Raw genomic sequence first — 14,172 nt, forward strand, 5'->3', positions numbered from 1 at the left:
TAATGTTTTCTATCAACAGTTTGCACACAAATTGATTTGTGTAAATCAATGGACTCATTTGAATGTTATTAACCCTCAATACTGCAATTAGTGGCATTAGTGTGTTAGAAAACAACAACTATTTAAGGAAAGCAGATGCTAAGGCAAGAACTTCAGGGATTTAATGACGAGAACCATCCTCATTAACAATGCTGTTTGTCCCAGATCAATGAGGCCAAAGTAAATAGGAAGCCAAGATTCTATAATTAAGAGCAAATAATCCAGTCAATACCAATATGTGGTAACAATATTAATCTCTTCATAACCTAGGCTTACCCTGCTGTTTAAAATAAAAATCTCATACGCCTTTTGAAAGTTTCTCTGAATAAATAAATAAAGGGAGGTCCAGCACCTAGGAAGTCGAAATAAAAAGTCTATTATGAAGTATCAGGAAGTTTCTGTACATTACACAGTCCACGAGTAGAAAGGAATTGTGTTAATAGCAATAACCCAGATATCTCAGATTCTTGCCTCACATAAAACACCAACCATTAACAGTTAAACCCTTAAAAGTTCATCCATCTCAGCTGGGCGTGGTAACTCACGCCTGTAATCCCAGCACTTTGGGAGACTGAGGCGGGCGGATAACTTGAGGTCAGGAGTATGAGACCAGCCTGGACAACATGGTGAAACTTCTTCTCTACTAAAAATACAAAAACTAGCTGGGCGTAGTGGCAGGCACCTGTAATCCCAGCTACTTGGGAGGCTGAGGCAGGAGAATTGCATGAACCCGGGAGATGGAGGTTGCAGTGAGCCAAGATTGTGACACTGCACTCCAGCCTGGGTGATAGAGTAAGACTCCATCTCAAAAAAAAAAAAAAAAAAGTTCATCCATCTCTAAGAATGTCTGGAATTTCAAGTCTCACACATAAAGACACGAGTAAATCTACCCAGTTTCATATGATCTCCAATGTTTCTGACATCTGCTTTTGTGGGATTTTGTCTACCCTCTTCCTCCAGGACTGCCCTAGGTGCACCTGAGTCCCTGAAAACCAAACCTGCATGCCTGAGGCTAAGTTGTGGAGACTATCTTACTCTCTGGTGGGGAGATTATCTTTTCAGGAAGCTGAAGTCTTAGGTGTGAACAAGAATGTATTGTGAGTCCCTCAGTTCCATCTGGAGGCCTCCTCTTCTATAGGACCCAGGCATGAGTTTTATACAATAATTGTCTTAAGTATACACATGTGCCAGGGATTGTGCTAAGAATTGCAGATGCATAAATGCATAAGATATAGGCTGTGACTTCAAAAGGCTCGTGATCTAATAAAGGTGACGCATATTTTAGAAAACAAATAAAATACAGAAATAGACCAAAATTACCTGATTGCTCTTAAAACATTTGCAGAACTTCACTTCATTGTTAGTCACTACTGCCTTATATTCTCTTGAAAATGATATTGCTACCCTATCAATATGTGTACTTTGCACCTTTGGGAGGCTCTACAAACACAGTACAATTCATCTTGAGATGCAAATCTTTACTCTGTTAATGAAGACAGGAAAAGCAAGACCATTCTATTTGTCCAAAACTCACCTCTTTATTGGCTTGCCTAACAGTCGGGAGTTGTCCAGAGAAAAAACTAATCATAGTTTGACAATTCCAATACCCCCATATTCTGATGTATGTTTCTATTCTAAAATAACCCCTTGATTTTCACTCATATCAAATACTGTATAGGAAAACACAGTAATATAATGCAAATGAAGAATGTAGCTTTTTTGTAGTAACTTATTTTCTCTCTTTTATGAATACTGTTGATAATAAAGTAGGGGGAAGAAAAGACAATCTTCTAGCATTCTAACTTTCACAGGTAAGGAGAGTAATAGGGTGGTCTTGGACTCAATTTTTACCACTCTACAAACCAAGTTTAAGTGCTGACACCAAATCTGTTAACATACTCAAAAATCAGGTCTTTAGGGTTTAGGTTCTCAGCATATGGCCTCTTCCACATTCCCTGGAAGTTAATTCCTAATCTACAATGCAGCCACTGAGGAAAAATTGTCAAAGCTTTAAACATATTGGAAAAGAGAGGTTTTCTATCCACTGCCAAAAGAAAAATTAAATACCTATTGAAAGGCATAACAAAATACTTTATCATCAGAGGGCAAAAGTAGCTTTCAGTACTTTATTTAAACTTACATATGTTATTACTGTCTGGCAAGTAAAGTAGCTGAAAAGCTTTCTAGATGTTTCCTTCACTTCATAGAAAAAAAATGATTTGTTAATATTTTCTTTCTTCCACAGCAGCACTAGACTATAATTATACAAAATCTCCTTATGCCATAACTAGGAAAAAAGAATGGGGGTGCTTACATGTTTAAGTTAAATTCTTATTTCCCTCAAATTCTGCCACAATTTTTAAAATATGTTTTTTAATTTCATATTCTGAAGTCCCCCATGGCATATGCTACCTATGAATAATATTTTTAAACCCACATACGCCAAAATGTTGCTACTGTTCTCACATTATTAGTCAAGTAAAGTTCCTAATTCCACATAACAAAATGTTCCCAACACTTAAAAACACTTACAAAATTTTGCATTTTTCTTGAGTTCCTTTTTACCCTGAAGCTCACAAAATTAATTTTAATTTCCTTGAGAAAACCATGAAACTAAAAGCAGATTTCATAACACCCATTAGGCTTTAAACAATAGCCCAAATTGACAGTTTTTATTTAATCTTCGTTCACCACTGCCTTCAACTTCTATTCTAATAAATAGTTTTGCCTGCTGGCCCCATCTATGTAACATTCAACAGTTTTTAGCCCAACCCATTTAGTCTCTAATATTCAGTTAAAACCACAGAAGCATGACCAGGCAAAGCCAAGATACAGAATAGGAGAAGACTGAATCACTTCCTCTTTCTACTGGGCAATTTTCCAACATATCACTGCCCTTCCAACCTCTCTCCACCATATTTGAGAAACACTAATGGACAATCTCACCTCTTTCTGGCTCTCAGTTTTTGTTTTCTCATTTCTCCAATTCTATCTTCCTGACTTTCTATTCTATATCATCTTTCCCCTGTTAGCTCAAATCCTCTCTAATTTTCTTCTCTCTTTTGAAATGGAGCCCCCCCCCCCACCGCAACACACACACACACACACACACACACACACACACACACACGTAAGAACTAAGAGGGAGAAAGTCAAATGTCTGTCCTTGGGCTATCATCTGAATTTTCATTGACTTTTGTTGTTGTTGTTGTTTGAGACAGAGTCTCACTCTGTTGCCCAGGCTGGAGTGCAGTGGCGTGATCTTGGCACCCTGTAACCTCTGCCTACCGGATTCCAGTGATTCTCCTGCCTCAACCTCCCGAGTAGCTGGGATTACAGGTACCCACCATCACACTGGGCTAATTTTTGTATTTTTGGTAGAGACAGGGTTTCACCATGTTGGCCAGGCTGGTCCACTGACTTTTTCTATTGCACATTTTGTTCCTTATTGTCCTCAAATATCTCCAGGGCTGTTTCCCAACCTATCCCACCCCCACAATCCAGATAGCTAAAACCTGTCATATATTTTACCTGAGGGTCACTCTTCATTCTTTATCTAGCAGATCCATCTATTCTGGTGTATCAGATGTGCTTCAGCAGATAGTTAGCCTTCCTTCAACTTTAAGGTAAATGTGTTTCAATAATGTCCCCTTGCTTTTGTTCTGTATCAAAGGAATTCTTTTATTTTGGGAAGTTGAATCCTTTGATGCTGTAGCACATCCTCTGAAGTAACACTGCACATGTATGTTACCTGTACCTAGAGCATTGGGGATTTAGTATCCCTTCTCCCCTCCAAAAGTAAATATTGTATGCAAAAAAGCTAAAGACTCAATAATTCAGAGTATTCATTCATTGTTCAACAATGAATAGTGCGTGGAGCCCTCCATATGCCAGTTGGGGAGCTAGGCCTGGGGGATAAAAAGATAAATAAAAAGCAATCTTTGCCCTCAAACACAGTCCAGTGAGAAAGGCACACAGCACCATGCAGTTAGTTCTGTGACTGTGACTGTCAAATTACGTTGTGTGAATTTGGAGAAAGGTGCCTAACCCAGATTGGATGCATGAGGTCCTGGAACATTTCCAGGTGGAATTGACACTGTAGCTGAACTGAGTTTTGAAAGACCAAAATCAGATGGTGAGAGGTGAAAACTGAATTGAAAGGGTACCACGAAAATGTGCAACATTTACAAACATCCTGAAATGTGAAAACTGAGTGGATGGGGAGTAAGGAAATGTGAAGAGGTTCAGATGTTGGGAGCTCGACACATGAGTTGAAGAGGAAAAGGGGCCAGATACCGACAGGTTTTTCATGCTAAACTACAAAGTCTGATATTATCTCAAAGATAACAGGGAATTACTGAATAATCTACAGCATAAAAGTAGCATGATCCTGTATTAAAATATATTAAAGCCAGTGTTACATAAAGTATAAAAACATCATCTTCGAGGACATTCAAGTGCATTCCAGCTCCACTGTTGCTTCCCTGTTGGACGTTAGACAGATGTAAGGGGTCTGAAGTCTACTTTCTTCATTTATAAATGGCAACACAGCCTGTCAGCTTGTTGTTATGAGGATAAATGACAAAGGGACCCTATTTAAAACATCTAATCTATTACCTGTGTGCAGCTTACACTCTGCTTGCCCTCCCCTCCCCCATCTCCCATCCCTTTCTACTCTTTTGTGACCATTCTGTGTCCTAGAAATCTGATTCTTAAATGCTGGATTTTTCCTGGCTCCTTGGGTCTCTGCTTCATAGTCAATGGGAGGACCCAAATTTCCAACTCTGCGACTCCCAGGGTGGATCCACATCCTCTGTTTTTTTTCCCCTCTATCTTGCTACATCTCTAGAGTTTTCCATTAGAGTCTCTTTAGTTGATAGGTCTGATCTGAGTAGAATTCTTTTTCCCAACAGAACTCCATCTATGCACCCAGCCTATAAACAGCCATTGACCACAAATGTATAGAGACGACTCAAGCACCAAAGAGTGTTACCATGCCAGCACTGTATAACATGGGCTATCCCAAGGGAAAGCAACATTATCATGTATTAATAGCAGTCCTAAATGGAGTACTAATTCTTTTTCATTAGGATTATAAAGAATAAAGAATGGTGAGTTGTTGCTAAGCAGCTGGTATGAGGCTCATTCTTCAAAACCCATTGCTTCTTTAATTTTGAATCCTAGAACTTTCCTCATGAAATAAGTGCTACATGTGGGAGAGGTGAGAGTACATCTGCCATCATAGCTCTTTTTGGTGCCAAAGTCCCTGCTGTGGGAAGACAGCAATCTGTTGTAACTATTAATATTGTAGAAGGAAAATCCACAGTAGAAGAAATTTGCAGAGTCAAACACCCTATAGTCAGAACATTAAAAAGTTAAGAATTCTTTAGCCAGAATGGTGTATCCATATTTTGCTAGTAGCTTAGCAACATACTAGTCTAGACTTAAATTATTTTCACTGGTTTTGACAGGAAAGAAAATTTTTTTGTGGGAAAGGAGGCAAAAAAAAAAAAACTCTAAATCATTTAAGAGCTTTAAATTCAAGGGAAATTCTCCTTATTTGCTGAAATGTGTTTAACCAGATCTTAGTGTAATAGATAATTTTGTAAACTCAAGTATTCTTGTTAAACGATGGACACAGGAAGCATAAGACCTTCTTCTTGTATATGAAAGCCATCCCATGGGAAAGAATGAACAAGAATGGCAATTAAAAATTCTTCATGGTACTGGAAGATGAAAAAAATGTGGACAATTAGTTAATCATCAAGTAAGCCTGTTAAAGTATAAAAGTATAGCTATAGATCAAGTAGGAGAGTATTTTGTCTGTCATGTCAAGTTTGTATCTTGTAAGTAGAAAACACTCAGTATCAAACAAATATGCCGTGTTAAAAAAAAAAAAAGGATGATCCAGATTGAGCAAAAGATTTTTTAAAAACAATGAAATTTTCTTCCTAATCCAAAGGATTTGCCACTCTCCAGGATGTGCTTTCTAGAATGTGTTTTATTCAGGCATAAAAGTGTTTTCTACATCACTAATCACTTCAGAAATGAGTTTTGGGCTTGAGATGAATGTTGACAGGACAGAAACTGAAAATTGAACTTTTGCAAATTACAAACAATAATAAGAAATTAGAAATAAAATATAACCCTTGGAATTTCATTACAATTTTGGGGAAATAGATTTCAAAAAAACACATAGAGAAAATTGTCTGCACAAAGGGAGTCTGATTCAGATATTTTGAAGAACAAATAGGGAAACTTCCAACTGAAGATAGCCAAGAGATCACATACTTTTGCCTTTTTTGGAAACCAATGTCCCACTGATGTGACCAGAATATAATACAACAGAGGATAAATTACAGCAGAATCAGAAAAGGTCTTCGCCAGCAAACAAGATGAAGAGAAATTTCTCAAAGGTATAGAACTGATGGAATCAAACTGATGATAAAGCCCAACAAAGGGAACCCAAAATATAGGCATCAGATTGGACTAAGGCAAAGGATGTTTCTACAGAAAAAACACCATCAGGGTTGAGAGTAAAGGAGGAGTCCGAAGTGCCTGAATTCAAATCCAGACTCCACCACCTCCTACCTGTCTTGGTATCTTTAACCAAGACAGGTAGGTTATTATTATGGGAATAATAATAGTATTAACCTCAGAAACTATTGTGAGGATTACAGGAGATAATGGATTTAAAGTGCTTAGCAGAATGCCTGGCTAATGGGCTGTGCTCAGGCGCTTAGAAATCAACAAAAATGAGAATAACAAATATTCTGTTATGCTTCCCAACAGAACTGGGTGGGTTTAAAAAAATCTAACCAACCAATGACTAGTAACAATTCAATTGGATTAGGGCGCTTCTATTCTACTTTAAAAAGACTCTAAAACCAGAAGATAAGGAGGAAAAATAAGAAAATAAAGACATGTTTGCTCAGTTGTGGAAGAACAAACCAGAAACTGATGTGATTGGTGGGTGAGCAAAAACAAGGTGGAAAGAACAGTGGAATAGAAATGATGTAAAATGGTTCAGTGGGAGAGGTGTTCTCTGAGAATACCGTTTGTTTTATACACCTCTGACTTTCAGAACCATGTTCCTGTTTTTCGTGCTCAAAAATAAAGTAACCCAAATAAGGCAGAATGTGTGTAGGGTGGAGAGAGTCCACAGAGCTCTGTTCTGCAGTCTCAGAGCCCGTGGGAGGGGAGGAACATACGTCTGCTGGCTGCTGTTTACTCTGTAGTGGGGAGAGGCCACAGGGCTCCCTCCCGTAGCATCCCAAGCTGAAGCTGGGGTGGAAGGTGGGGCAAAGGATGTGGTATTTCTTTGGTGTTGTTTGCCTTGAGTAGGGCAGGTAAGATCAGAAAGGTTCTGTCCCACAGGACTTCCTTTACTTGGTCCTCTGGCTGGAGAGAGTAGGCTCTTCTGGGGCTCTTAATGCCTTATTTATTGGCAGTTCTTTTTTCAGGCTGTTTGTATTGGTCTGTTTTCAGGCTGCTAATAAAGACATATTGGAGACTGAGCAATTTACAAAAGAAAGAGGTTTAATGGACTTACAGTTCCACGTGACTGGGGAGGCCTGATAATCAATCATGGCAAAAGGCAAGGAGAAGCAAGTCACGTCTTACATGGATGGCAGCAGGCAAAAAGAGAGCTTGTGCAGAGAAACTCCCCCTTATATAACCATCAGATCTTGTGAGACTTATTCACTATCACAAGAACAGCACAGGAAAGACCTACCCCTATGATTCAATTACCTCCCACTGGGTCCCTCCCACAACACATGGGAATTCAAGATGAGATGTGGGTGGGGACAGAGCCAAACCATATTACTGTTCTAGCATCCAGACAGAAATAAATGGTAGGCAAAAAGACAAAAAAGTCAAGGAATTCACTGCTGGGTCATACTTGAGGCCTACAGGTCCTTACTCAGTAGACCCATATTTTCCCAACTTTTGATGTCTTCTGATAGTTGCTTTATGCATTTTAGTCCAGGGTTATTAGTTGTTGCTAGTGAGAGAGAGACGAAGAGATGGGATAAGGTGTGCTTACCACATATTCACTAGAACCAAAAGTCCAAAATTCCTACACCTGTTCTTCCACAACATCAGGTATAAACTTTACCCGTTTGGCTTTTATTTGATTCTGTCTGGCTCTTCTATGTCCTCTGAATTAACTTCTCTACTTCTGTTCTTTTCTTTTGATGGAGGCTACAACGAGTGATATTTAAATTCTGCTATTCCCTTCTCCTATACGAAATGCAATTCTTCTCTAAAAAGACTTATTTTCCCCAACTATTTGGTTTCCCTGAAATACAATACTTTTAGGAAATGCCAATGAATACTTGATTTGTTCCTTTTATTTACTAACTTGAAGAATAACAAGTTGTTGCCTTAATAACCTCCAACAATGACCAATGAGGCAGTTTTTTTGGAGTCATTCTTTTCTGTGTTCACATTGTTAAACTTCTGACTACTAGATATTTCTTCAAGATGGCTTCTTTATCCTTTTAACAGAGCCCTCAGCAGTCTTTGATACCTCCCTTGCTATATATATATATATATATATATATATATACACATTGCATATTATATATATTTAGAGATGGGATCTCACTCTGTCACCCAGGCTAGAGTACAGTACAGTGGCATGATCATAACTCACTGCAGCCTCAACATCCCGGGCTTAATGAGTTCTCCCTCTTCAGCCTCCCAATTAGCTAGGATTACAGGCATACCATCATGCCTGGCTAATTTTTTTTTTCTGTTTTGTCAAGACAGGGTCTCAGTATGTTGCCCAGGCTGGTCTTGAACTCCTGGCCTCAAGTGATCCTCCTGCCTTAGCCTCCCAAAGCACTGGAATTACGGGTGTGAACCACCACACCCCATCTTTTGCTTTTTAATGCAATATGATGTTTGAAGCATACCTTGTACATTTCCTGCTCCCAAATTTTTGACTATATATTTTTCTCCCAAGGGGTCTTGATTAATTTTAGTATAAGGTGGTATTTAGAAAACACAATGTAGGCATTAAGAGGCACTCATTACTATTGGGCTCTTAACAAAATCTATTTCTTTTCTCTAGAAACATACACATTGACAGACATAAATAAATCATGTTTTCATAGGAACCTTTTTAAGATTGTATTCTTTTTACTCATGCTGAAATTATTGGTTGCTAGTGACATTAATATAATTATGTATTTACTTTGTCATTATATATATGTTTCAAAATAACAAGACATTTATTTATTTAAAGGATGGCCTTCTGAATTTTTTTAAATTTTGGTTTATAATTGCATAAAACATTTTTATGCTCCCAAAGTAAAAACTATTTTTAAAAAGACACATGCAGAGAACTCTAGTTTCCACCAATGTCCTCTTTTCTCCCTATCTTCCAATATGTAACCGGCATTCTTATGGGTTTTTGGTCTATGTGTATGTCTGTCCTCTTCCCCAAAACAAAAGTCAATAAACTCTATATCGTTTGTTATTCATGTAATTTTTTTCTCTGCACTATATATCCTGTAGAGTAGACCATACCTATCTATGTATGATGATATACGAAGATAGGTATGATGATACATACCTATGTATGACGATATATGACCATACCTATCTATGTATGATGATACATCGTGCATGATACATGTATGATGATACATCGTGCATGATACATGTATGATGATACATCGTGCATGATACATGATGATACATCGTGCATGATACATGTATGATGATACATCGTGCATGATACATGTATGATGATACATCGTGCATGATACATGTATGATGATACATCGTGCATGATACATGTATGATGATACATCGTGCATGATACATGTATGATGATACATCGTGCATGATACATGTATGATGATACATCGTGCATGATACATGTATGATGATACATCGTGCATGATACATGTATGATGATACATCGTGCATGATACATGTATGATGATACATGAAGATATCACTCATTCTTTCTTACGGCTGCATCACGTTTATTCAGTTACTCCCTTGGTAATAAAGATTTGGATTGTCTTCAGCTTTTGCTCATGAATATTGCTGCAATGAATAGCTTTGTTCAAATGTACATTTGCATTATTTCCAATAGACCTTTTGAGACACTGAAGTGAAATTTTACAGATTTGAAATTGCTGGGTCAAAGGTTAAGTGCGCTTTTACTAAATATTGACAAATTGCTCTCCTTAGATTTTCTATAGTTTTATTCCCACTAGCAATAAAACAGGCATGTGAACATGCCTGTTTCTCACTTGTTCACCAACAGAGGATGTGTCAAACTTGTAGTATTTGGTCAATCTGACAAACGAGAAATGGTTTCACAATGTAGATTTATAATTTTAACCACCTTAAAGTGAGTGAGGTTGATCACATTTTCATGTTTAATGACTATTTGCACATCCTTTTCTGTAAAATGTATGTTCACATTTCTTGCTTATTTTTAAATGTCTGTTAATATTTTCTTCTCAAGTTTTAGAAAGCTTTAGTATGTACTAAGTGATATTAAAACATTTTCTGTGACATAAACCATAGCATTTTTCCCAGTTTTTCAATTGTTCATGGCATTCTTCAATGAAATAAAAGCAAATTGTACAGGTGTGTACAAATATGGTATTCTTTTATATAAGAACATTTGTATGTATAAGCATATTCTATTTATACGTAATATGTCATACAGTATATAACCCATACTGTATACTATGTATAATATAACATATGGTGCATTGTATATTCTGTACCTAGAAGGGTATATACAGAGTTGATATTAGTGATTACCCTGGTAACTGGGAAGGATAGTCATAGGGAACTTCCACTTTTTATCATGTTCGTTCTGTTTGGCTTAAATTTTTTCAATAAGGAATATGTCCCTCTTTTCTGTTTTTTAAACAAACAAAAAATGAGAGTTAACCGTTAGTTTCGAAGTTTTCTTAAAATACTTTTCCAATATCTAGGCTATTTATGTGATTTCAGGAGAGAACTCTGCAAGTGAACTCTCAGCTTCTACAGTCCAAAGTAAAGAGATGATGTAAGAATTTCAAAAGACTAGAGCTTTCTTCTTGACCTTGATTCAATTGCCTGAAGAAATAAGCATTATATTAATTGCTTTCCTGGCACATTTGACTTGTTCCTGTCTCTGCAGCACTTTGTTAGCACCATTTCTTTTCTGTGTATCAGCTCTGATAGTTGCCTTCAGCAGTGAGCTTGGAATAAATTTTAATACAAGAGACCCATTTCCTCCGTGCTAATTTGGTTTCATAAGCCACAGTGGGGACAAGTCATTGTTCTAGTGATTATACGAGGCTATGATGTGTTTTCTCAAATATGTAATTAAAATATTTCCCTTTTATCTCGGTAAACAAGCCAGGCTAACCAATTCAATCCAAAGAATCAGGAATCCTTACATATATTTGAGGAATGCTAACATTAGTATTCTAAGACTTCATTTAGTATCTCTCCATGGAGACATAATAAATGGGAATTACATCATACAATTTAATCTCTTAATGATTTAGAGAGAACTTTCAAGTATTTCAAAACTATAAGAGAATGATGAATATGCAACTTGAGCCATCATATCTAGACAAATGAATTGTCAATTCCTACAGCATTTATTTCAGAGGTTATCAACACTGCCTTCTGTATTTTCTGAGCTGCTTTGCAGAGTCAGAATTGTCTTCGACCACAATTAACAATAATGACCAGGTCTTGATCATATATCAGTTTGCACTACACCACTTTTGAAATCACAAAAACTCTGTGAGAGATTTCCCTAAGTTCTGCCACTTTGGCGGTGTTTGCTGCAATGATGGGAGTATAAAGACACATCAGCACTTCTAGTATGACCTTTATATTAGGATGCTTACATTAAATGGAAGCTCCCTAACCATAGCTGAGAAACTTTTGTTTCTGTAAGCATCCAACTTCCCCCTCACTAATTCACAAAGATCACCTGTGAGTCAGCATTCACTGCAGACAACTATGGGTTCCACACCTGTGTAAATTAAATTAACATCAGCTGCTTTAACTGAGGAACCCAAAATCTCCGTGGCTTAATACAACAGAAATTTATTTCTTGCTCATATATCAGTTCAATTTATGTGTTTGCTGGGGAGTTCCACAGGTTGTTCAGGCACAGACTCTTCCATCCCAACTTTCTGCAAACTAGATGTTGACATTCACGTAGCAGAGGGAAGAACAGAGATAGTGGAGAAGTCATCTCTGCCTTTTAGTCACATGGGCCCCAAAGTGACAAATGACATTTCTGCCCACACTTCATTGACGAGAATAGCTGTATGGCTTCACTTTCATGCAAGGGAAGTTAGTAAATGTAGTCCTTGGCTACTCAGCTGCTCCCAGGAATTGGAACAATGGAAGAAACTACACAAATCTGGTAGCCATGTCTACTACAGGATCACAGAGTCTCACTGCAGAGACCCATGCTTAGTATAACTCAGCTTCCTAGGGCCACATATCTGAGCTGGATGTGTGTACCCTGGAGAATTAAAGAAACAACTCTCTGAGGATGCATACAAACCATGAATCAAACCATGCAGCCCTGAGCTTTACCAGGAAATATGTGTAGTTGACAGAAACACAAAGCTTCCGGCTAGAACTCCAGTTTTGTGAATATGATGAACTAGATACTAGGATGGTTCTGCCTACTGCCCAAAGAATTCTCCACATGACTCATGCATAATGCCTGTGGCTCCGCCACTGTTCATTATTTCCTACAGCTTAGGACATGGTGCAAACACTCCTGGAAAAGAAAACAGGATAGGCACTTATCATCCCTTAAAGATTGGTATGAAACTCTGGCCTAAAGGCAAGGAGTACATGCAGTTGATGCTATTGGTGCTCTGCCCTGACCCCTTTACACTCAGATTGACCTACTGCCCAAGTTACTGACCCCCCAACTCCTTTGAGTGTTGGCTGCTCATGGCCCACAACTGTCCATTCTGCAGACAACTGTCCTCAGCCTAAAGGCATCAGCCTTTCCTGAGAGGTTAGGCAACCTTCACCCCAACCTGGGACAGCCCACAGCCAATCACTGACTGATAAGGGGCACAAAAAGCAAACTCCCATATCTCAAAAAAAGCTGACTCTGTGGTGCAGATCATGTGCTCCAGAGCATTCACTGGGACCAGGATGACACTGGTCCCCTGCCAAGACCCCATCCATCAGCATTGCCCCATGTCCTATCCTGCTTCTTCACTCCCCTTCTCCCAAGAGCCCTCCTTCAGTATGTCACATGCATCTGAATCCCTGGCTGTGCTTCTACAAACCCTGACTTAAGATACAGGGGCTAGTTTTGAAGGAAGGAGAATGGAAAGGTACACTCATGGGAAGGGGAGACATGACTGACTTACAGAGCTGCCAAACAGCCTGTGCTAACCAGAGGACTATAGAAAGGTACTGAAAGGGTGGACCTTGAAAGATGGTATAGAAGAGGACAAGAACAAAATGCTGCCTGCTTTGCTCTCCAGGGTTCGGCACACACTGATTCATAGGAAGAACCATGTTGTAACAAAAGACATCAACAGCCAAGAAAGTGCAGAGCTATAGATGCTGAGAGGCTTTGCAAATGCTTTCAGGGCAGCAAGGCAGTGATGCACAGTCCAAGCAAGACCAAGTGAATGTCTTTGTCTTTTCATACAAAGCCCAACACATTTTATTTCTATTGGATTTCGAGGCTTTCTCCCCAAACTCATAATTCTGTCTCCCAGGGAAATTGCTTAGTGGCCTTCACCTCCCTAACAAACTCCTTTTTGATGAATTGGCCTATCTGGGAGTATAGTTACTGTAGAGAAAGTAGATTTGTTGACTTGCCATTCAAATCTGTACTTCTCATAATCCTGAATCTCTTTCATGCTCTCCTGTCCCCACTGTATCTCCAGAGAGAAAAGGACCAGCTAGAGGCCAGGTCCATGATGCAGAGGGATGATAACACACCTGTGGCTTATGACTTATCTATCTCTTTCCTTTGCCTTATTAAGAATATGTCATGAAGGCCAAGAAACAAGGGAAAGGGAAAATTTGAGAAAAACCTGAGTAAAGTGCAATATATAATTAGAGGCAAGGGATGCAGGAAAGGGGGTCTCTGAATTGGGCTCT

Source organism: Pan troglodytes, chromosome 4 (assembly GCF_028858775.2).
Source record: "Pan troglodytes isolate AG18354 chromosome 4, NHGRI_mPanTro3-v2.0_pri, whole genome shotgun sequence".
In the NCBI taxonomy this organism is placed as follows: Eukaryota; Metazoa; Chordata; class Mammalia; order Primates; family Hominidae; genus Pan; species Pan troglodytes.